At 40.9% G+C, this 24,792-nt stretch overlaps 1 long non-coding RNA gene across 1 annotated transcript; it reads right to left on the bottom strand.

The window, feature by feature from the left end:
• Window positions 1–457: 457 nt before the first annotated feature.
• On the bottom strand, window positions 458–24,531 carry LOC121873596. The gene is made up of 3 exons (XR_006090271.1): window positions 24,365–24,531; window positions 22,693–22,829; window positions 458–608 (listed from the first exon to the last, which is right to left on the bottom strand). It is a non-coding gene; the product is annotated as an uncharacterized LOC121873596 (long non-coding RNA).
• Between the last annotated feature and the right edge of the window lie 261 nt (window positions 24,532–24,792).

Raw genomic sequence — 24,792 nt, 5'->3', positions numbered from 1 at the left:
TAATATACCACTGGTTAAGTTAACTAGCCCCTATTTTTACCTCTGGTTAAGATAACTAGTACCTAACTTTACCCTCTTGTTAAGGTAACTAGGACCTCGTTTTAGCCCTGGTTAACGTAACTGGGTTCTAATCTACCCCTGGTTAAGGTAACTAGACCCTACTTCTGCCCTTGTTAAGGTAAACTAGGACCTAGTTATAAGTCTGGTTAAGGAGTTTATTTTACCCCTGGTTAAAGTTACTAAACCCTACTTTTAGTCCTGGTTAAGGTAACTAGGACCTAGTTTTCTCCCTGGTTATAGTAACTAGACCTTACTTTCTTCCCCTGGTTATGGTAACCAGCACCTCGTCTCTTCCCTGGATGAGGTGAATAGAACCTATGTTTACCCCTGGTTTATCCAGGCAACTACATGTTACTGTGGCCCAAACTGCGGTATCTATGCCGCACTTTACCTTGACACTGATGTTTGAGAGTGATTGTCCAGGCTGGTAGGTGAGGGCACCCAGAAACGCCTCATCCAACATGCCACCATCATCTTCGTCCAACACAGAGTAGGTCTTTCCTCCTGTATTCATTGCCAGACTTTCCAGGGCCATGTCTGCGTCTTTCCTTTAATAGAATTGAAATAGTTTATTATGCCAGAAAGTTAAATAAAAAAATTATTATTATTTATTCTTTAATAAACTTGGATGAGCCTTTTGAGAGTTGTTGCTATCTTTAGAAGGGTTTCTGATAAATTACATTTAAATTAAGATATCTAAATAGAATGGAGTAGAAATCTGAGTCATATCGAGTGCATAATTTACAGTCAATAATTTATAACACTACTACACATCCATATACATGTATAATAATATAATTTAGATGTACACAATTGTCTTACCTGTAGGAGAGATGCAAAAAGAAAACTATATTTTCAAATGAGTTGAAGAAAACTAATAATTGTGTCAATGGCTGTCTTAATAAAGAACTGAGCGAATGACTGTCTTTTTAATTAAATAAGTGACTGACTGTCTTATTAAGTAACTGGGTGAGTGAATGAGAAACTGACTAAAATAACTCCCTGATCCTTAAATTCATACTGTAGTACCCGAAACTATGTCAAGCGTTCGACTCCTGAGGCCTATGAAACACTTGGTACTACTCTCGCGCCTCCACCATCTGATGCTGCTGAATGTTGCCACATCTTAGTTAAACAATTCCCTGTGTTTGCTTTTATCTAAGATGTTCGTAAATATAATCTGCGTATACTCAATATACGTTGACTCTACCGGGGAAGTTCCCCACAAGCCGCTGTCGTTGTTAAATGAAAGGGCGGGGAGCCTAATCACTATTGAGGCCCACTCCTCGCCACATTTTATGCAGAGCCCTATTATCCCGGGCTTGTTTTTTGTGTTGTCAGTTGCCATTGGGGATATACCATCGCCGACTGCTGCAGATGTGATCGTCCTAGATTTTTGTGTGTGTTTTTACGGGGCCTTGGGGGCGGAAAAATATGAGTAAAAAGAAATTAAGCTAGAAAAAAAAGGTTGTATTAATCTACACCACAAAGATGACGGAAAACCAGCTTTTTAAAGTGAGACAGATTGTATAAGTAATGTATGGAAACACAGAAGAAGGCAGAGCATTCCACAGCTTGTCTGTGCGAGGAAAGAAGGATGTAATATAACGGGTTATTCTAGTGTCACCGACATCCACAGAGAAACGGTGGGCACCGCGGGCAAGCCGTGTGTTACGATCCCACGGCCTTGCCGGCGGTACACAGGATGCCAAATCCACCGAACACTGCCAGTGAAAGTACTGTAAGAGAGAGTGAAGCAAAATTGCGACGAAAAGAAAGGGAAGAGAGATTATCAATTAAAAGAGGAGAGTCAATAAGACGAAATGCCTTTGATTCCACCCTATCTAACAGTTGGACAGAAGAAGAGCCACCCCAGATATGAGAACAGTACTCCAAGTTAGGACGAATGAGTCTCTTATAAACTTGATGCAACTGCTCAGGAGTGAAATAGCTACGGCATCTGTACAGCATTCCCAGATTTTGGGAGGCAGCTTTAGCAATGCTGAGGATGTGTGGCTTCCATGACATATTCGAAGAAATGGTTAGGTCTAGCATATCCATTTTGAATTTGGCAGAATGATTGCGTCCTGAAATGTGATTGGTGGGAGATCACCTAATTTGAAAAGTGTAATTGGCAAATACTGAGTTTTATTACGATTGAATTTAATCAAGTTTCTACCTCACCATTCGGAGATGCTGAACAGATCCACATTGATAAATTAAATGATATCAGCTCTAGAAATATATCTAGTTTGTGAATTAGGAGGTAGGGAAAAATGTGAAGAAGAGGGAAGAGTAGAATCATGAGTGTACGAATGGATAGAAATAGTCGTACTGTGAAGTTGTTTCTATACACTTAAAGAACAATTGCTCTATCTCTTAGACCAGAAACTGCTGTACATAAAAAAAGCTGCTGCATTTAAGGAAGACAGTGTATTTGAGGAAGAAAGTGTATTTGTGGAAGAGAGTGTATTTGAGGAAGACAGTGTATTTGAGGAAGAAAGTGTATTTGAGGAAGAAAGTGTATTTGAGGAAGACAGTGTATTTGAGGAAGAGAGTGTATTTGAGGAAGACAGTGTATTTGAGGAAGACAGTGTATTTGAGGAAGAAAGTGTATTTGAGGAAGAAAGTGTATTTGAGGAAGACAGTGTATTTGAGGAAGAAAGTGTATTTGAGGAAGACAGTGTATTTGAGGAAGACAGTGTATTTGAGGAAGAAGGTGTATTTGAGGAAAAGAGTGTATTTGAGGAAGAAAGTGTATTTGAGGAAGACAGTGTATTTGAGGAAGACAGTGTATTTGAGGAAGAAGGTGTATTTGAGGAAGAAGGTGTATTTGAGGAAGCGAGTGTATTTGAGGAAGAAAGTGTATTTGTGGAAGAGAGTGTATTTGAGGAAGAAAGTGTATTTGAGGAAGAAAGTGTATTTGAGGAAGAAAGTGTATTTGAGGAAGACAGTGTATTTGAGGAAGAAAGTGTATTTGAGGAAGAGAGTGTATTTGAGGAAGAGAGTGTATTTGAGGAAGACAGTGTATTTGAGGAAGACAGTGTATTTGAGGAAGAAAGTGTATTTGAGGAAGAAAGTGTATTTGAGGAAGACAGTGTATTTGAGGAAGTGAAATTGATAGGTAGTTTGAGAAGACAGTATTTGAGGAAGAAGGTATTTGAGGAAAGAGGTATTTGAGGAAGAAGTGTATTGAGGAAGACAGTGTATTTAAGGAAGACAGTGTATTTTGAGGAAGAAGGGCCTGGAGGTATTGAGGGGCGAGTATTTGAGGAAGAAAGGGCTTGTGAAGAGAGGTATTTGAGGAAGAAAGTGTATTTGAGGAAGAAAGTGTATTTGAGGAAGAAAGTGTATTTGAGGAAGACAGTGTATTTAAGGAAGAAAGTGTATTTGTGGAAGAGAGTGTATTTGAGGAAGACAGTGTATTTGAGGAAGACAGTGTATTTGAGGAAGACAGTGTATTTGAGGAAGACAGTGTATTAGAGGAAGAAGGTGTATTTGAGGAAGCGAGTGTATTTGAGGAAGAAAGTGTATTTGTGGAAGAGAGTGTATTTGAGGTAGGCAAAAGTGAATTTGAGGAAGAAAGGCCTGAGAAGAAAGGTATTTGGAGGAAGGAGTGTATTTGAGGAAGAAAGGTATTTGAGGAAGAAAGGGGTATTTGAGGAAGACAGGTATTTGGAGGAAGAAGGTATTTGAGGAAGAGAGGTATTTGGGAAGAGGGGAGTATTGAGGAAGAAAGGTATTTGAGGAAGAAGTGTATTTGAGGAAGAAAGTGGCATTTGAGGAAGAAAAGTGGTCGGAGGAAGAAAGGGTTTGAGGAAGAAGGTGTATTTGAGGAAGAAAGGTATTTGGAGGAAGAAAGTGTGTATTTGAGGAAGAAGGTGTATTTGTGGAAGAGAGTGTATTTGGAGGAAGAAAGGAATGAAAGAAAGGGCTGAGAAGGAAAGGTGGTTTGAGAAGAAATGGGGTTTATAAAGTGTATTTGAGGAAGAAAGTGTATTTGAGGAAGAAAGTGTATTTGAGGAAGAAAGTGTATTTGTGGAAGAAGGTGTATTTGAGGAAGTCGGTGTATTTGAGGAAGACAGTGTATTTGAGGAAGAAGGTGTATTTGAGGAAGACAGTGTATTTGAGGAAGAAGGTGTATTTGAGGAAGACAGTGTATTTGAGGAAGAAAGTGTATTTGAGGAAGAAGGTGTATTTGAGGAAGTCGGTGTATTTGAGGAAGACAGTGTATTTGAGGAAGAAAGTGTATTTAAGGAAGACAGTGTATTTGAGGAAGAAAGTGTATTTGAGGAAGAAAGTTGTAGTGATGGGTTGTCAGACCACAGCTTACATCTCAGAAACTCTAGGCCTTCCCTAGGTCAAGTGTAAGGGTATCCGTCGCAGGTGCTCAAGGATGTTGTAAATCAACTAGCTCCCCCTCCCATGTCACACATGTAAGAGGGCACCAGCCGGCTCTCTCCCAATATACACAATGTCCTACACCGCAGAGGGGGGCCAGTCTTGACCCGACATTAGGGGGGTCAAGTGTAACTCTCACGGTGGACCGGGGGTTACAAATCAACTAGCTCCCCTCGGCGGGAGGTGTAGTGAGGGGTTGTCAGACCACAGCTTACATCGCGAGGAAAGCCAGACTTGACCCGACATTAGCCGAGGTCGAAAGTATAGGGTAACTCTGCGGTTGACCGGGATTGTAAATCAGCCTAGCTCCCCTCCCATGTGACATGTGGCCCCAACAAAACATGTAAGAAGGCACCAGCCGACCCTCTTCCAATATACAATAACCTACTCTCTGAACAAAGGCCGGACCTGACCTCACAATTAGCCAGGTCAAATGTAACCCTTGGAGCCCAACTCAAGGGGCCACAAATCAACCAGGGTCTCTCGTGTCACACGGCCCCACCTGATGACTTCTCCTTACATCTCAGAAACTCTAGTCTGACCCGACGTTTGAGAGGTCAAGTGTAGGGGAACTCTCACGGTTGCTCTCCCAATATACACACGGCCCCACCTGATGACTTTCCCAGATAGTTCTGAAAAGTCCAGACATGACCTCACATTTGCGAGGTCAAATGTAAGGAGACCCTTCGCCGCCCCCCCTCCCCCCCGGCCAGCTGAACCTGACGGCTCGCATCCCAATATATAGGACGTCCTGGTCCTCCCTCGAGGGATTCGCAGAGAGGGAGTTGTCTTGTAACAAGGTGGCCAGCTACTACACCACCAGGCCTGCTCGAGAGAAGTCAAGGGCCGGAGGCAAGTCGCCTCCGGTCAGGACCGAGACTTCCCTCCGGCGCCGAGCTAAGCAGTCTCCCATAGAGACAACCCAGGACTACCTGCTAGGCCTCCCCTAGGTCACGTGAGTGTTTGTCAGAGCTTTCCATGGGATGAGTTACCTACGTGGGAAGTGTATTCATTTCATGTTCGTGTCCGAGAATCAGAGTGTCTAGTAACGTAATATGATGTCCTAGTAACGTAAATATAATGTCCTAGTAACTTCAATAGAAGGTGTTATTAATGTGTCCATGTCATGTTCGTAATTAATAAAGAGTTGTAACGAAGCAGTGTTTGAGAAGTCGCCTTTAAGAACGTAATAGATGTGTATTGACGTGTAAGACACGACCAGTGTACGATAAGAGTAAATAACTATCACGGCCACGCTACCAAAGTCTTCCTCTCTTTATACTCTTATACTATCAATATTCTACCTATATGTAATATTATTCTTGTTATATTGGTAGCATTACAATGGCGGCAGCGTACTATGTGTAACCCACGCCTTCCTTGTCCCTTGTTATAGGTGACAGCGAACTATACGTAATTCATGTATTTCCTCAACCTTTGTTATTGGTACAGGGTACTTAACGTAAAACCTGCTGTCTCCTTCATTTTAGCTATACACTTGACTGTTGTTTGAGTATTAAAAGAGTGCAATTAATTCAATATGAAGAGGAGCATTTTGTATTTTGTATTTAATTCACTGATTTTTGTTAACATGTACTACAAAGAATGTTTTTTTTTTAAAAAGATTAGTCACTTTTTCAATGAGTTCATTTGATCAATGTTTTGTATTACCAAACACAATGTTGTAGCCATTTACTGACTGAGATGAATTATTATTTTGACACGGCCTGGTTAGGCAATGTAACACCTGTTTTTGTTTGTAGAATGTGATTTGCAAGTTTGCCTCGGACACTATGCTAGATATGAAGGATCTTTAGATCACTCTATGTTCAATTACTGTGTATGTATTTTATTTTTTTCTCCTGTCATAGAAGCTTTAATCTTGGCGGGAGGTATAGTAAGCTTTGTCAGATCAAACTATTCCAGTAGAAAAACATACATCTCTAGGGTTATGATTTGTAAAATGTAATGATGCATTATCGCCTGAGGGACTATATTAGATACTGCACATGATGTTACTGTCTACTTTAAATGTATCATCAGTTCTCTGAGCATGAAAGCTTTGGTCTTGGCGGGAGGTGTAGTGATGGGTTGTCAGACCACAGCTTACATCTCAGAAACTCTAGGCCTTCCCTAGGTCAAGTGTAAGGGTATCCCTCGCAGGTGCTCAAGGATGTTGTAAATCAACTAGCTCCCCCTCCCATGTCACACATGTAAGAGGGCACCAGCCGGCTCTCTCCCAATATACACAATGTCCTACACCGCAGAGGGGGGCCAGTCTTGACCCGACATTAGGGGGGTCAAGTGTAACTCTCACGGTGGACCGGGGGTTACAAATCAACTAGCTCCCCTCGGCGGGAGGTGTAGTGAGGGGTTGTCAGACCACAGCTTACATCGCGAGGAAAGCCAGACTTGACCCGACATTAGCCGAGGTCAAAAGTATAGGGTAACTCTGCGGTTGACCAAGGATTGTAAATCAGCCTAGCTCCCCTCCCATGTGACATGTGGCCCCAACAAAACATGTAAGAAGGCACCAGCTGACCCTCTTCCGATATACAATAACCTACTCTCTGAACAAAGGCCGGACCTGACCTCACAATTAGCCAGGTCACTTGTAACCCTTGGAACCCAACTCAAGGCCTCTCGTGTTACACGGCCCCACCTGACGACTTCTCCTTACATCTCAGAAACTCCAGTCTGACCCGACGTTTGGGAAGTCAAGTGGAGGGGAACTCTCACGGTTGCTCTCCCAATATACACATGGCCCCACCTGATGACTTTCCCAGATAGTTCTGAAAAAGTCCAGGCCTGACCGCACATTTGCGGGGTCAAAATGTAAGGAGACCCTTCGCCGCCCCCCAGTCCAGCTGAACCTGACGGCTCGCATCCCAATATATAGGACGTCCTGGTCCTCCCTCGAGCGAATTCGCAGAGAAGTAGTTGTCTTGTAACAAGGTGGCCAGCTACGACACCACCAGGCCTGCTCGAGCCGAAGTCAGAGGCCGGAGGCAAGTCGCCTCCGGTCAGGACCGAGACCTCCCGACACCAGTGTTCCAGCTCAGCAGTCTCCCTGCTAGGCCTCCCCTAGGTCACGTGAGTGTTTGTCAGAGCTTTCCATGGGATGAGTTACCTACGTGGGAAGTGTATTCATTTCATGTTCGTGTCCGAGAATCAGAGTGTCTAGTAACGTAATATGATGTCCTAGTAACGTAAATATAATGTCCTAGTAACTTCAATAGAAGGTGTTATTAATGTGTCCATGTCATGTTCGTAATTAATAAAGAGTTGTAACGAAGCAGTGTTTGAGAAGTCGCCTTTAAGAACGTAATAGATGTGTATTGACGTGTAAGACACGACCAGTGTACGATAAGAGTAAATAACTATCACGGCCACGCTACCAAAATCTTCCTCTCTTTTATACTCTATCTCTATATCTTCTACTGATAAATGTTTGTCTCATTACAAAGTGTATTTGAGGAAGAAGGTGCATTTGAGGAAAAGAGTGTATTTGAGGAAGACAGTGTATTTGAGGAAGCGAGTGTATTTGAGGAAGACAGTGTATTTGAGGAAGACAGTGTATATGAGGAAGAAAGTGTATTTGAGGAAGAAAGTGTATTTGAGGAAGAAGGTGTATTTGAGGAAGTCGGTGTATTTGAGGAAGACAGTGTAATTGAGGAAGAAAGTGTATTTAAGGAAGACAGTGTATTTGAGGAAGTCGGTGTATTTGAGGAAGAGAGTGTATTTGAGGAAGAAGGTGTATTTGAGGAAGTCGGTGTATTTGAGGAAGACAGTGTATTTGAGGAAGACAGTGTATATGAGGAAGTCGGTGTATTTGAGGAAGATAGTGTATTTGAGGAAGAGAGTGTATTTGAGGAAGAGAGTGTATTTGAGGAAGTCGGTGTATTTGAGGAAGACAGTGTATTTGAGGAAGACAGTGTGTATGAGGAAGTTTGAGACGGAGGAAGACAGTGTATTTGAGGAAGATGTATTTGAGGAAGACAGTATTTGAGGAAGACAGCAGAAGGAGGAAGTTGGTATTTGAGGAAGATAAGGTATTTGAGGAAGAGAGGTATTTGAGGAAGAGAGTGTATTTTGAGGAAGTTGTAGGTATTTGAGAAGACAGTGGTATTTGAGGAAGACAGTATTTGAGGAAGAGGCATTTGAGGAAGTCGGTGTATTTGAGGAAGACAGTGTATTTGAGGAAGACAGTGTATTTGAGGAAGACAGTGTGTATGAGGAAGTCGGTGTATTTGAGGAAGACAGTGTATTTGAGGAAGAGCGTGTATTTGAGGAAGACAGTGTATTTGAGGAAGAAAGTGTATTTGAGGAAGACAGTGTATTTGAGGAAGACAGTGTATTTGAGGAAGACAGTGTGTATGAGGAAGTCGGTGTATTTAAGGAAGACAGTGTGTATGAGGAAGTCGGTGTATTTGAGGAAGACAGTGTATTTGAAGAAGAGAGTGTATTTGAGGAAGTCGGTGTATTTGAGGAAGACAGTGTATTTGAGGAAGACAGTGTGTAGGAGGAAGTCGGTGTATTTGAGGAAGACAGTGTATTTGAGGAAGAGAGTGTATTTGAGGAAGTCGGTGTATTTGAGGAAGACAGTGTATTTGAGGAAGAGAGTGTATTTGAGGAAGTCGGTGTATTTGAGGAAGACAGTGTATTTGAGGAAGACAGTGTATATGAGGAAGTCGGTGTATTTGAGGAAGACAGTGTATTTGAGGAAGACAGTGTACTTGAGGAAGACAGTGTACTTGAGGAAGACAGTGTACTTGAGGAAAAGAGTGTATTTGAGGAAGAAAGTGTATTTGAGGAAGACAGTGTATATGAGGAAGAGAGTGTATTTGAGGAAGAGAGTGTATTTGAGGAAGAGAGTGTATTTGAGGAAGACAGTGAATGTAGAAGAGATATTTGAGGGAAGTATTTGAGGAAGACAGTATTACTGAGGAAGACAGTGTATTTGAAGAAGAGAGTGACAGAAAGAGAGGTATTTGAGGAAGAGGAGGTATTTGAGGAAGAGAAAATTGAGGAAGACAGTATTTGAGAAGAGTGTATTTGAGGAAGACAGTGCATTAGATGAAGAAGGTGTATTTGAGGAAGGAGTATTTGAGGAAGAAAGTGTATTTTGGAAGAGAGTGTATTTGAGAAATATAGCGAATTTGGAGAAAGAAAGTGTATTTGGAGGGAAGTGTATTTGAGGAAGCGAGTGTATTTGAGGAAGAAAGTGTATTTGAGGAAGAAAGTGTATTTGAGGAAGACAGTGTATTTGAGGAAGAAGGTGTATTTGAGGAAGAGAGTGTATTTGTGGAAGAGAGTGTATTTGAGGAAGAAAGTGTATTTGAGGAAGAAAGTGTATTTGAGGAAGAAAGTGTATTTGAGGAAGAAAGTGTATTTGAGGAAGAAAGTGTATTTGAGGAAGAAGGTGTATTTGAGGAAGAAAGTGTATTTGAGGAAGAAAGTGTATTTGAGGAAGAAGGTGTATTTGTGGAAGAGAGTGTATTTGAGGAAGAAAGTGTATTTGAGGAAGAAAGTGTATTTGAGGAAGAAAGTGTATTTGAGGAAGAAAGTGTATTTGAGGAAGAAAGTGTATTTGAGGAAGAAAGTGTATTTGAGGAAGAAAGTGTATTTGAGGAAGAAAGTGTATTTGTGGAAGAAGGTGTATTTGAGGAAGACGGTGTATTTGAGGAAGACAGTGTATTTGAGGAAGAAGGTGTATTTGAGGAAGACAGTGTATTTGAGGAAGAAGGTGTATTTGAGGAAGAAAGTGTATTTGAGGAAGAAAGTGTATTTGAGGAAGAAGGTGTATTTGAGGAAGTCGGTGTATTTGAGGAAGACAGTGTATTTGAGGAAGAAAGTGTATTTAAGGAAGACAGTGTATTTGAGGAAGAAAGTGTATTTGAGGAAGAAAGTTGTAGTGATGGGTTGTCAGACCACAGCTTACATCTCAGAAACTCTAGGCCTTCCCTAGGTCAAGTGTAAGGGTATCCCTCGCAGGTGCTCAAGGATGTTGTAAATCAACTAGCTCCCCCTCCCATGTCACACATGTAAGAGGGCACCAGCCGGCTCTCTCCCAATATACACAATGTCCTACACCGCAGAGGGGGAAGGCTCACCCGATATTAGGGGCTAAGTGTGTTCTCACAGGATCAGTTACAATCAACTAGTTTCTCGGCGTGGGAGGTGTAGTGAGGGGTTGTCAGACCACAGCTTACATCTCAGAAACTCTAGGCCTTCCCTAAGTCAAGTGTAGGGTAACTCTGCGGTTGACCAAGGATTGTAAATCAACTAGCTCCCCTCCCATGTGACATGTGGCCCCAACAAAACATGTAAGAAGGCACCAGCTGACCCCCTTCCGATATACAATAACCTACTCTCTGAACAAAGGCTGGGCCTGACCACATTAGCCAGGTCAATGTAACCCTTTGGAGCCCAACTAAGGGGTCATTAAATCATTCAGGGCTTCTGTGTCACACGGCCTTTACCTGATGATTTCTCTCTTACATTCCCAGAACCCAGTTCGACCCGTGACGTTTGGAAGGCTGGCGAGGGAACTCTCACGGTTGCCTCCAATATACACACTATTCCCACCTGATGACTTTCCCCAGATAGTTCTGAAAGTCCAGATTTGACCTCACATTTGCGGGGAGGTCAAATGAAGGAGACCTGCCCCCCGGCCAGCTGAACCTGACGGCTCGCATCCCAATATATAGGACGTCCTGGTCCTCCCTCGGGGATTCGCAGAGAGGGAGTTGTCTTGTAACAAGGTGGCCAGCTACTACACCACCAGGTCTGCTCGAGAGAAGTCAAGGGCCGGAGGCAAGTCGCCTCCGGTCAGGACCGAGACTTCCCTCCGGCGCCCAGCTAAGCAGTCTCCCATAGAGACAACCCAGGACTACCTGCTAGGCCTCCCCTAGGTCACGTGAGTGTTTGTCAGAGCTTTCCATGGGATGAGTTACCTACGTGGGAAGTGTATTCATTTCATGTTCGTGTCCGAGAATCAGAGTGTCTAGTAACGTAATATGATGTCCTAGTAACGTAAATATAATGTCCTAGTAACTTCAATAGAAGGTGTTATTAATGTGTCCATGTCATGTTCGTAATTAATAAAGAGTTGTAACGAAGCAGTGTTTGAGAAGTCGCCTTTAAGAACGTAATAGATGTGTATTGACGTGTAAGACACGACCAGTGTACGATAAGAGTAAATAACTATCACGGCCACGCTACCAAAGTCTTCCTCTCTTTATACTCTTATACTATCAATATTCTACCTATATGTAATATTATTCTTGTTATATTGGTAGCATTACAATGGCGGCAGCGTACTATGTGTAACCCACGCCTTCCTTGTCCCTTGTTATAGGTGACAGCGAACTATACGTAATTCACGCTTCCCTCGTCCCTTGTTATTGGTAACAGTGTACTTAACGTAAACCCATGCCCTCCCTCATTTTAGCCATAACACCTGACTCGTTGTTTGAGTAATAAAAAGATATAACACCCTAACATGTGAAGTAGGAGCATTTTGTATTTTGTATTTAATTCTCTGATTTTTGTTAACATGTACTACAAAGAATGTTTTTTTAAAAAGATTAGTCACTTTTTCTATGAGTTCATTTGATCAATGTTTTGTATTACCAAACACAATGTTGTAGCCATTTACTGACTGAGATGAATTATTATTTTGACACGGCCTGGTTAGGCAATGTAACACCTGTTTTTGTTTGTAGAATGTGATTTGCAAGTTTGCCTCGGACACTATGCTAGATATGAAGGATCTTTAGATCACTCTATGTTCAATTACTGTGTATGTATTTTATTTTTTTCTCCTGTCATAGAAGCTTTAATCTTGGCGGGAGGTATAGTAAGCTTTGTCAGATCAAACTATGCCAGTAGAAAAACATACATCTCTAGGGTTATGATTTGTAAAATGTAATGATGCATTATCGCCTGAGGGACTATATTAGATACTGCACATGATGTTACTGTCTACTTTAAATGTATCATCAGTTCTCTGAGCATGAAAGCTTTGGTCTTGGCGGGAGGTGTAGTGATGGGTTGTCAGACCACAGCTTACATCTCAGAAACTCTAGGCCTTCCCTAGGTCAAGTGTAAGGGTATCCCTCGCAGGTGCTCAAGGATGTTGTAAATCAACTAGCTCCCCCTCCCATGTCACACATGTAAGAGGGCACCAGCCGGCTCTCTCCCAATATACACAATGTCCTACACCGCAGAGGGGGGCCAGTCTTGACCCGACATTAGGGGGGTCAAGTGTAACTCTCACGGTGGACCGGGGGTTACAAATCAACTAGCTCCCCTCGGCGGGAGGTGTAGTGAGGGGTTGTCAGACCACAGCTTACATCGCGAGGAAAGCCAGACTTGACCCGACATTAGCCGAGGTCAAAAGTATAGGGTAACTCTGCGGTTGACCAAGGATTGTAAATCAGCCTAGCTCCCCTCCCATGTGACATGTGGCCCCAACAAAACATGTAAGAAGGCACCAGCCGACTCTCTTCCAATATACAATAACCTACTCTCTGAACAAAGGCCGGCCTGACCTCACATTAGCCAGGTCAAATGTAACCCTTGGAGCCCAACTCAAGGGGCCACAAATCAACCAGGGCCTCTCGTGTCACACGGCCCCACCTGATGACTTCTCCTTACATCTCAGAAACTCCAGTCTGACCCGACGTTTGGGAGGTCAAGTGTAGGGGAACTCTCACGGTTGCTCTCCCAATATACACACGGCCCCACCTGATGACTTTCCCAGATAGTTCTGAAAAGTCCAGACCTGACCTCACATTTGCGAGGTCAAATGTAAGGAGACCCTTCGCCGCCCCCCCCCCGGCCAGCTGAACCTGACGGCTCGCATCCCAATATATAGGACGTCCTGGTCCTCCCTCGGGAATTCGCAGAGAGAGAGTTGTCTTGTAACAAGGTGGCCAGCTACTACACCACCAGGCCTGCTCGAGAGAAGTCAAGGGCCGGAGGCAAGTCGCCTCCGGTCAGGACCGAGACTTCCCTCCGGCGCCCAGCTAAGCAGTCTCCCATAGAGACAACCCAGGACTACCTGCTAGGCCTCCCCTAGGTCACGTGAGTGTTTGTCAGAGCTTTCCATGGGATGAGTTACCTACGTGGGAAGTGTATTCATTTCATGTTCGTGTCCGAGAATCAGAGTGTCTAGTAACGTAATATGATGTCCTAGTAACGTAAATATAATGTCCTAGTAACTTCAATAGAAGGTGTTATTAATGTGTCCATGTCATGTTCGTAATTAATAAAGAGTTGTAACGAAGCAGTGTTTGAGAAGTCGCCTTTAAGAACGTAATAGATGTGTATTGACGTGTAAGACACGACCAGTGTACGATAAGAGTAAATAACTATCACGGCCACGCTACCAAAATCTTCCTCTCTTTTATACTCTATCTCTATATCTTCTACTGATAAATGTTTGTCTCATTACAAAGTGTATTTGAGGAAGAAGGTGCATTTGAGGAAAAGAGTGTATTTGAGGAAGACAGTGTATTTGAGGAAGCGAGTGTATTTGAGGAAGACAGTGTATTTGAGGAAGACAGTGTATATGAGGAAGAAAGTGTATTTGAGGAAGAAAGTGTATTTGAGGAAGAAGGTGTATTTGAGGAAGTCGGTGTATTTGAGGAAGACAGTGTAATTGAGGAAGAAAGTGTATTTAAGGAAGACAGTGTATTTGAGGAAGTCGGTGTATTTGAGGAAGAGAGTGTATTTGAGGAAGAAGGTGTATTTGAGGAAGTCGGTGTATTTGAGGAAGACAGTGTATTTGAGGAAGACAGTGTATATGAGGAAGTGTATTTGAGGAAGAGAGTGTATTTGAGGAGTGTAGAGAGTGTATTTGAGGAAGTCGGTGTATTTGAGGAAGACAGTGTATTTGAGGAAGACAGTGTGTATGAGGAAGTCGGTGTATTTTGAGGAAGACAGTGTATTTGAGGAAGACAGTGTATTTGAGGAAGACAGTGTGTATGAGGAAGTCGGTGTATTTGAGGAAGACAGTGTATTTGAGTGAAGAAGAGTGTATTTGAGGAAGAGAGTGTATTTGAGGAAGATTTGTTTGAGGAAGTCGGTGTATTTGAGGAAGACAGTGTATTTGAGGAAGACAGTGTATTTGAGGAAGACAGTGTGTATGAGGAAGTCGGTGTATTTGAGGAAGACAGTGTATTTGAGGAAGAGAGTGTATTTGAGGAAGACAGTGTATTTGAGGAAGAAAGTGTATTTGAGGAAGACAGTGTATTTGAGGAAGACAGTGTATTTGAGGAAGACAGTGTGTATGAGGAAGTCGGTGTATTTAAGGAAGACAGTGTGTATGAGGAAGTCGGTGTATTTGAGGAAGACAGTGTATTTGAAGAAGAGAGTGTATTTGAGGAAGTCGGTGTATTTGAGGAAGACAGTGTATTTGAGGAAGACAGTGTGTAGGAGGAAGTCGGTGTATTTGAGGAAGACAGTGTATTTGAGGAAGAGAGTGTATTTGAGGAAGTCGGTGTATTTGAGGAAGACAGTGTATTTGAAGAAGTTATGTTGAGGAAGTCGGTGTATTTGAGGAAGACAGTGTATTTGAGGAAGAGAGTGTATTTGAGTGTATTTAAAGACAGTGTATTTGAGAAGATTGAGGAAGAAGTGTATTTGAGGAAGTCGGTGTATTTGAGGAAGACAGTGTATTTGAGGAAGACAGTGTATATGAGGAAGTCGGTGTATTTGAGGAAGACAGTGTATTTGAGGAAGAGAGTGTATTTAAGGAAGAAGGTGTATTTGAGGAAGACAGTGTATTTGTGGAAGAGAGTGTATTTGAGGAAGTCGGTGTATTTGAGGAAGACAGTGTATTTGAGGAAGACAGTGTATTTGAAGAAGAGAGTGTATTTGAGGAAGAGAGTGTATTTGAGGAAGAGAGTGTATTTGAGGAAGTCGGTGTATTTGAGGAAGACAGTGTATTTGAGGAAGACAGTGTATATGAGGAAGTCGGTGTATTTGAGGAAGACAGTGTATTTGAGGAAGACAGTGTACTTGAGGAAGACAGTGTACTTGAGGAAGACAGTGTACTTGAGGAAAAGAGTGTATTTGAGGAAGAAAGTGTATTTGAGGAAGACAGTGTATATGAGGAAGAGAGTGTATTTGAGGAAGAGAGTGTATTTGAGGAAGAGAGTGTATTTGAGGAAGTCGGTGTATTTGAGGAAGACAGTGTATTTGAGGAAGACAGTGTATATGAGGAAGTCGGTGTATTTGAGGAAGACAGTGTATTTGAGGAAGACAGTGTACTTGAGGAAGACAGTGTACTTGAGGAAGACAGTGTACTTGAGGAAAAGAGTGTATTTGAGGAAGAAAGTGTATTTGAGGAAGCGAGTGTATTTGAGGAAGCGAGTGTATTTGAGGAAGAGTGTATTTGAGGAAGCGAGTGTATTTGAGGAAGACAGTGTATTTGAGGAAAAGAGTGTATTTGAGGAAGAGAGTGTATTTAAGGAAGACAGTGTATTTGAGGAAGAAAGTGTATTTGAGGAAGAAAGTGTATTTGAGGAAGAAAGTGTATTTGAGGAAGCGAGTGTATTTGAGGAAGAAAGTGTATTTGAGGAAGAAAGTGTATTTGAGGAAGAAAGTGTATTTGAGGAAGAAGGTGTATTTGAGGAAGAAAGTGTATTTGAGGAAGCGAGTGTATTTGAGGAAGAAAGTGTATTTGAGGAAGAAAGTGTATTTGAGGAAGAAAGTGTATTTGAGGAAGAAGGTGTATTTGAGGAAGAAGGTGTATTTGAGGAAGAAAGTGTATTTGAGGAAAAGAGTGTATTTGAGGAAGACCGTGTATTTGTGGAAGAGAGTGTATTTGTGGAAGAGTGTATTTGAGGAAGAAAGTGTATTTGAGGAAGAAAGTGTATTTGAGGAAGAAAGTGTATTTGAGGAAAAGAGTGTATTTGAGGAAGCGAGTGTATTTGAGGAAGAAAGTGTATTTGAGGAAGAAAGTGTATATGAGGAAGAAAGTGTATTTGAGGAAGCGAGTGTATTTGAGGAAGAAAGTGTATATGAGGAAGAAAGTGTATTTGAGGAAGAAAGTGTATTTGATGAAGAAGGTGTATTTGAGGAAGAAAGTGTATTTGAGGAAGCGAGTGTATTTGAGGAAGAAAGTGTATTTGAGGAAAAGAGTGTATTTGAGGAAGCGAGTGTATTTGTGGAAGAAAGTGTATTTGAGGAAGAAAGTGTATTTGAGGAAGAAAGTGTATTTGAGGAAGAAAGTGTATTTGAGGAAGAAGGTGTATTTGAGGAAAAGAGTGTATTTGAGGAAGAAGGTGTATTTGAGGAAAAGAGTGTATTTGAGGACGAAGGTGTATTTGAGGAAGAGAGTGTATTTGAGGAAGACAGTGTATTTGAGGAAGAAGGTGTATTTGAGGAAGTCGGTGTTTTTGAGGAAGACAGTGTATATGAGGAAGAAAGTGTATTTAAGGAAGACAGTGTATTTGAGGAAGAAAGTGTATTTGAGGAAGAAAGTGTATTTGAGGAAGAAAGTGTATTTGAGGAAGAGAGTGTATTTGAGGAAGACAGTGTATTTGAGGAAGCGAGTGTATTTGAGGAAGAGAGTGTATTTGAGGAAGAAGGTGTATTTGAGGAAGTCGGTGTATTTGAGGAAGACAGTGTATTTGAGGAAGACAGTGTATATGAGGAAGTCGGTGTATTTGAGGAAGACAGTGTATTTGAGGGAAGACAGTGTAAGGAGGAAGTCGGTATTTGAGGAATATTGGAAAGGTATTTGGAGGAAGACAGTGTATTTGAGGAAGACAGGTAAGGGGAGGTAGTCGGCAGGTATTTGAGGAAGACAGTGTATTTGGAGGAAGAGAGGTATTTGAGGAAGAGAGGTATTTGAGGAAGTCGGTGTATTTGAGGAAGACAGTGTATTTGAGGAAGACAGTGTATTTGAGGAAGAGAGTGCATTTGAGGAAGTCGGTGTATTTGAGGAAGACAGTGTATTTGAGGAAGACAGTGTGTATGAGGAAGTCGGTGTATTTGAGGAAGACAGTGTATTTGAGGAAGAGAGTGTATTTGAGGAAGACAGTGTATTTGAGGAAGAAAGTGTATTTAAGGAAGACAGTGTGTATGAGGAAGTCGGTGTATTTGAGGAAGACAGTGTATTTGAAGAAGAGAGTGTATTTGAGGAAGTCGGTGTATTTGAGGAAGACAGTGTATTTGAGGAAGACAGTGGGTATGAGGAAGTCGGTGTATTTGAGGAAGACAGTGTATTTGAGGAAGAGAGTGTATTTGAGGAAGTCGGTGTATTTGAGGAAGACAGTGTATTTGAAGAAGAGAGTGTATTTGAGGAAGTCGGTGTATTTGAGGAAGACAGTGTATTTGAGGAAGACAGTGTGTATGAGGAAGTCGGTGTATTTGAGGAAGACAGTGTATTTGAAGAAGAGAGTGTATTTGAGGAAGAAAGTGTATTTGATGAAGAAGGTGTATTTGAGGAAGAAAGTGTATTTGAGGAAGAGAGTGTATTTGAGGAAGACAGTGTATTTGAGGAAGAGAGTGTATTTGAGGAAGAGAGTGTATTTGAGGAAGTTTGTGTATTTGAGGAAGACAGTGTATTTGAGGAAGACAGTGTATATGAGGAAGTCGGTGTATTTGAGGAAGACAGTGTATTTGAGGAAGAGAGTGTATTTGAGGAAGAGAGTGTATTTAAGGAAGAAGGTGTATTTGAGGAAGACAGTGTATTTGAAGAAGAGAGTGTATTTGAGGAAGTCGGTGTATTTGAGGAAGAGAGTGTATTTAAGGCAGAAGGTGTATTTGAGGAAGACAGTGTATTTGAGGAAGACAGTGTATTTGAAGAAGAGAGTGTATTTGAGGAAGAGAGTGTATTTGAGGAAGAGAGTGTATTTAAGGAAGAAGGTGTATTTGAGGAAGACAGTGTATTTGTGGAAGAGAGTGTATTTGAGGAAGTCGGTGTATTTGAGGAAGACAGTGTATTTGAGGAAGACAGTGTATATGAGGAAGACAGTGTATTTGAGGAAGACAGTGTATTTGAGGAAGACAGTGTATTTGAAGAAGAGAGTGTATTTGAGGAAGAGAGTGTATTTGAGGAAGACAGTGTATTTGAAGAAGAGAGTGTATTTGAGGAAGAGAGTGTATTTAAGGAAGAAGGTGTATTTGAGGAAGACAGTGTATTTGAGGAAGACAGTGCATTTGAAGAAGAGAGGTATTTGAGGAAGAGAGTGTATTTGGAGGAAGAGAGGTATTAAGGAAGAAGGTGTATTTGAGGAAGACAGTATTTAGGAAGAGAGTGTATTTGGAGGAAATGGTGTATTTGAGGAAGACAGTGTATTTGAGGAAGACAGTGTATATGAGGAAGACAGTGTATTTGAGGAAGACAGTGTATTTGAGGAAGACAGTGTATTTGAAGAAGAGAGTGTATTTGAGGAAGAGAGTGTATTTGTGGAAGTCGGTGTATTTGAGGAAGACAGTGTATTTGAGGAAGACAGTGTATATGAGGAAGTCGGTGTATTTGAGGAAGACAGTGTATTTAAGGAAGACAGTGTACTTGAGGAAGACAGTGTACTTGAGGAAGACAGTGTATTTGAGGAAGAAGGTGTATTTGAGGAAGAGAGTGTATTTAAGGAAGAAGGTGTATTTGAGGAAGTCGGTGTATTTGAGGAAGACAGTGTATTTAAGGAAGACAGTGTACTTGAGGAAGACAGTGTACTTGAGGAAGACAGTGTATTTGAGGAAGAAGGTGTATTTAAGGAAGACAGTGTACTTGAGGAAGACAGTGTACTTGAGGAAGACAGTGTATTTGAGGAAGTCGGTGTATTTAAGGAAGAAGGTTTATTTGAGGAAGAAAGTGTATTTAAGGAAGAAGGTGTATTTGAGGAAGAAGGTGTATTTGTGGAAGACAGTGTATTTGAGGAAGACAGTGTACTTGAGGAAGACAGTGTATTTGAGGAAGAAGGTGTATTTGAGGAAGACAGTGTATTTGAGGAAGACAGTGTATTTGAGGAAACAGTGTACTTGAGGAAGACAGTGTACTTGAGGAAGACAGTGTATTTGAGGAAGAAGGTGTATTTGAGGAAGAAGGTGTATTTGAGGAAGACAGTGTATTTGAGGAAACAGTGTACTTGAGGAAGACAGTGTACTTGAGGAAGACAGTGTATTTGAGGAAGAAGGTGTATTTGAGGAAGAGAGTGTATTTAAGGAAGAAGGTGTATTTGAGGAAGTCGGTGTATTTGAGGAAGACAGTGTATTTGAGGAAGACAGTGTATTTGAGGAAGAGAGTGTATTTAAGGAAGAAGGTGTATTTGAGGAAGTCGGTGTATTTGAGGAAGACAGTGTATTTGAGGAAGAAGGTGTATTTGTGGAAGACAGTGCATTTGAGGAAGACAGTGTATTTGAGGAAGACAGTGTATTTGTGGAAGACAGTGTATTTGAGGAAGACAGTGTATTTGAGGAAGACAGTGTATTTGAGGAAGAGAGTGTATTTGAGGAAGAGAGTGTATTTGAGGAAGAAGGTGTATTTGAGGAAGACAGTGTATTTGTGGAAGACAGTGTATTTGAGGAAGACAGTGTATTTGAGGAAGACAGTGTATTTGAGGAAGAGAGTGTATTTGAGGAAGAGAGTATATTTGAGGAAGAAGGTGTATTTGTGGAAGACAGTGTATTTGAGGAAGACAGTGTATTTGAGGAAGACAGTGTATTTGAGGAAGAAGGTGTATTTGTGGAAGACAGTGTATTTGAGGAAGACAGTGTATTTGAGGAAGACAGTGTATTTGAGGAAGAGAGTGTATTTTTGGAAGACAGTGTATTTGAGGAAGACAGTGTATTTGAGGAAGACAGTGTACTTGAGGAAGACAGTGTACTTGAGGAAAAGAGTGTACTTGAGGAAGACAGTGTATTTGAGGAAGACAGTGTATTTGAGGAAGACAGTGTACTTGAGGAAGACAGTGTACTTGAGGAAAAGAGTGTACTTGAGGAAGACAGTGTATTTGAGGAAGACAGTGTATTTGAGGAAGAGAGTGTATTTAAGGAAGAAGGTGTATTTGAGGAAGACAGTGTATTTGAGGAAGACAGTGTATTTGAGGAAGACAGTGTATTTGAGGAAAAGAGTGTACTTGAGGAAGACAGTGTATTTGAGGAAGACAGTGTATTTGAGGAAGACAGTGTACTTGAGGAAGACAGTGTACTTGAGGAAAAGAGTGTACTTGAGGAAGACAGTGTATTTGAGGAAGACAGTGTATTTGAGGAAGAGAGTGTATTTAAGGAAGAAAGTGTATTTGAGGAAGACAGTGTATATGAGGAAGCGAGTGTATTTGAGGAAGACAGTGTATTTGAGGAAGAAAGTGTATTTGAGGAAGAAAGTGTATTTGTGGAAGAGAGTGTATTTGTGGAAGAGTGTATTTGAGGAAGACAGTGTATTTAAGGAAGACAGTGTATTTGAGGAAGAAAGTGTATTTGAGGAAGAAAGTGTATTTGAGGAAGAGAGTGTATTTGAGGAAGACAGTGTATTTGAGGAAGAAAGTGTATTTGAGGAAGAAGGTGTATTTGAGGAAGACAGTGTATTTGAGGAAGACAGTGTATTTGAGGAAGAGAGTGTATTTAAGGAAGACAGTGTATTTGAGGAAGAAAGTGTATTTGAGGAAGAAAGTGTATTTGAGGAAGAAGGTGTATTTGAGGAAGAAAGTGTATTTAAGGAAGACAGTGTGTATGAGGAAGTCGGTGTATTTGTGGAAGAAAGTGTATTTGAGGAAGACAGTGTATTTGAGGAAGAAAGTGTATTTGAGGAAGAAAGTGTATTTGAGGAAGAAAGTGTATTTGAGGAAGCGAGTGTATTTGAGGAAGGGAGTGTATTTGAGGAAGAAGGTGTATTTGAGGAAGTCGGTGTATTTGAGGAATATTAGTGTATTTGAGGAAGATAAAGTGTATATGAGTGGTGTCGCAGGTATTTTGAGGAAGACAGTGTATTTGAGGAAGAGAGTGTATTTGAGGAAGAGAGTGTATTTGAGGAAGAAGGTGTATTTGAGGAAGAAAGTGTATTTGAGGAAGACAGTGTATTTGAGGAAGAAAGTGTATTTGAGGAAGACAGTGTATTTGAGGAAGAGAGTGTATTTGAGGAAGCGAGTGTATTTGAGGAAGGGAGTGTATTTGAGGAAGAAGGTGTATTTGAGGAAGTCGGTGTATTTGAGGAAGACAGTGTATTTGAGGAAGACAGTGTGTATGAGGAAGTCGGTGTATTTGAGGAAGACAGTGTATTTGAGGAAGAGAGTGTATTTGAAGAAGAGAGTGTATTTGAGGAAGTCGGTGTATTTGAGGAAGACAGTGTATTTGAGGAAGAGAGTGTATTTGAGGAAGAGAGTGTATTTGAGGAAGTCGGTGTATTTGAGGAAGACAGTGTATTTGAGGAAGAGAGTGTATTTGAGGAAGAGAGTGTATTTGAGGAAGACAGTGTGTATGAGGAAGTCGGTGTATTTGAGGAAGACAGTGTATTTGAGGAAGAGAGTGTATTTGAGGAAGAGAGTGTATTTGAGGAAGTCGGTGTATTTGAGGAAGACAGTGTATTTGAGGAAGACAGTGTATATGAGGAAGACGGTGTATTTGAGAAATATTGTGTATTTGAGGAAGAGAGTGTATTTAAGGAAGAAGGTGTATTTGAGGAAGACAGTGTATTTGAGGAAGACAGTGTATATGAGGAAGTCGGTGTATTTGAGGAAGACAGTGTATTTGAGGAAGACAGTGTATATGAGGAAGTCGGTGTATTTGAGGAAGACAGTGTATTTGAGGAAGACAGTGTACTTGAGGAAGACAGTGTACTTGAGGAAGACAGTGTACTTGAGGAAGACAGTGTATTTGAGGAAGACAGTGTATTTGAGGAAGACAGTGTATTTGAGGAAGACAATGTACTTAAGGAAGACAGTATATTTGAGGAAGACAGTGTACTTGAGGAAGACAGTGTATTTGAGGAAGACAGTGTATTTGAGGAAGACAGTGTATTTGAGGAAGACAGTGTATTTGAGGAAGACAATGTACTTAAGGAAGACAGTATATTTGAGGAAGATAGTGTATTTGAGGAAGGTGAGTGTATTTGAGGAAGATTGTGTATTTGAGGAAGAGAGTGTATTTGAGGAAGACAGTGTACTTGAGGAAGACAGTGTACTTGAGGAAGACAGTGTCCTTGAGGAAGACAGTGTACTTGAGGAAGACAGTGTCCTTGAGGAAGACAGTGTACTTGAGGAAGACAGTGTACTGTACCCGAAGGCGACTGTGACGACTCTGGCTCCTGAATTGATGACGTTGGTCATGACGTCGCTGATGTGCGGTTTTTTCGTTTCCTCTCCGTCAGTAATTAAGAGAATGATGGCGTTCTTCTTGTCCTTGATCACCAGCGGCTGCCAGCGTGTGGGAGAACAAGTGATTAACCAGTTACTAATGATCAAGTCTGAGACGTACTACCCAAACTTAGACACAGATTTTGTTTTTTTTATAATATCTCTCTCTCTCTCTCTCTCTCTCTGAAATTGAAATTGCAATCGAAATGTAAATACTTTATTGACAATAGAACTATAACATCAAAAGGACAGGGTAGTATAGTACTCCCACCCTCACCTTTGTCATCTACTTCTGGGGTTTACAAAAAGTTATAAATATTTTAACAATATTTTGCACCAATGAAATAGTTCATTTTAGCATGAACACCGTACTACATTAAAAGAGCAGATAATGTAATCTTACACAAAGATAAATGTCATATGCTTGGAGCAAAATGTTTATACAAGAATTATTTTAATTTTTCCATTATTAATCATCCAACAAACTTGTTTCCTTAAAGTAGTGATCTCACTGTTCCTGGATGGTTGGATTTTTTCACATGCTAATACATAATGTTGTAGTGTATGGGGCATCCCTAAGACGACACAGTTGGCCCGCCCCTCCAGTAATATTTGTATCTCAATCTTAGTCTCATTATAACAGTATCAACAGATGGTAAGTTAGTCCCGTAAGTTACATTGGTGTTTTGTAAAACATACAAATAATAATGCTGAAAACTCTCGCTACATACGGCAGTCACTTCTCTTCTTGCTTTTTCCCATTCCTCTCTTTTTCTTTTTATTTCCCTCTTTATCGTTCTAATACTTCCATTGCTAACAATATCTATATACATATTTTTTTCTGCAGCTTTTTTGGCCAAATTTTCAGCCATTTCATTTTAATGAATCTCCACATGTGATGGAATCCATACAAACTGCACAGTACATTCCATTTCTTGCATTACTATGACCAGTCGTTTACAGATATTAACAATATGAAAGTTACATGGATTTTAACTCTTCAAAGCTTCCAATGCACTTTTACTATTTACAAAAATATTTATATTTCTTTACATTTCTCAATAGCAACCTGAAGTCCACAAACTGGTGGAATTTCGCCAAAATTATTGTAAAAGTTTCGGAATATAACATAATATGTTATATAATGACCCCAATATATACTGTAATTGCATAATATATTTACAAACGCATTTGTAATTATCGTGTTTATAAATGCTAAATGCATCTGAAAATATAATTAAATGCGCATTTAGATACTCTCTCAAAACTCTATTTATAAACACTGTAATTAAATACAAATTGCATTTAAATACGTAAATGAGTATTGTCAGATGCTTTACTGCCCATCTCTGGTCTTAGCTTATATAACCGGACGAAGTTTAGTATATGCAGTACAAGTGGAAGACCTCGGATGCATTGAAGTAACATGTCAACCTAAAGTTTCATTTGCATCAAGGCTTTCTAGAGACCTTTAACTTTAAAACACTTTTATGCCAGTTTCATCACCTTGGTTTGACAACTTATGCCTGGAAATAAAACTAATATAAAGTGGTAAAATTTCAGTAATACATGTCACTTAACCGAGAAATACCCACGTCATTAATAGCCAAGGAAAGGCCAGCGCCGATACTGGTGTAGGAGTTCGTCTTCGTGTCTATGAGGTTAGCCAGAGACTCCCTGTTGTAGGCCGTTATCTCCGTCAGCTCAGCCACCCTCTGCGCACTGCCCCTGTAAGTGACAAAACTCTATTATTAATGGATCATATCAATATTTCAAAGTTGTCACAATATTATTTTGGGGACATGTGTAAGAGTGTGTGATCCTAAGAATGAAGTTCATGTAATTTTGAACTCAATAAATTTACACAAATAATAAGCATGGAGATGTGCTTGTTTAAGCTGACATGATAATAATTTTTCGGCTAATAGACATACTCTCTCTCTCTCTCTCTCTCTCTCTCTCTCTCTCTCTCACACTACTACTACTTTGCTGTCACTCGGAATCGAGTATGACGATCATCCAG

Source organism: Homarus americanus, unplaced genomic scaffold, assembly GCF_018991925.1.
Source record: "Homarus americanus isolate GMGI-L3 unplaced genomic scaffold, GMGI_Hamer_2.0 scaffold20202, whole genome shotgun sequence".
Classification (NCBI taxonomy): domain Eukaryota; kingdom Metazoa; phylum Arthropoda; class Malacostraca; order Decapoda; family Nephropidae; genus Homarus; species Homarus americanus.
The sequence above is the reverse complement of the archived record's forward strand: the minus strand, read 5'-3'. Positions and strand labels throughout refer to the sequence as shown.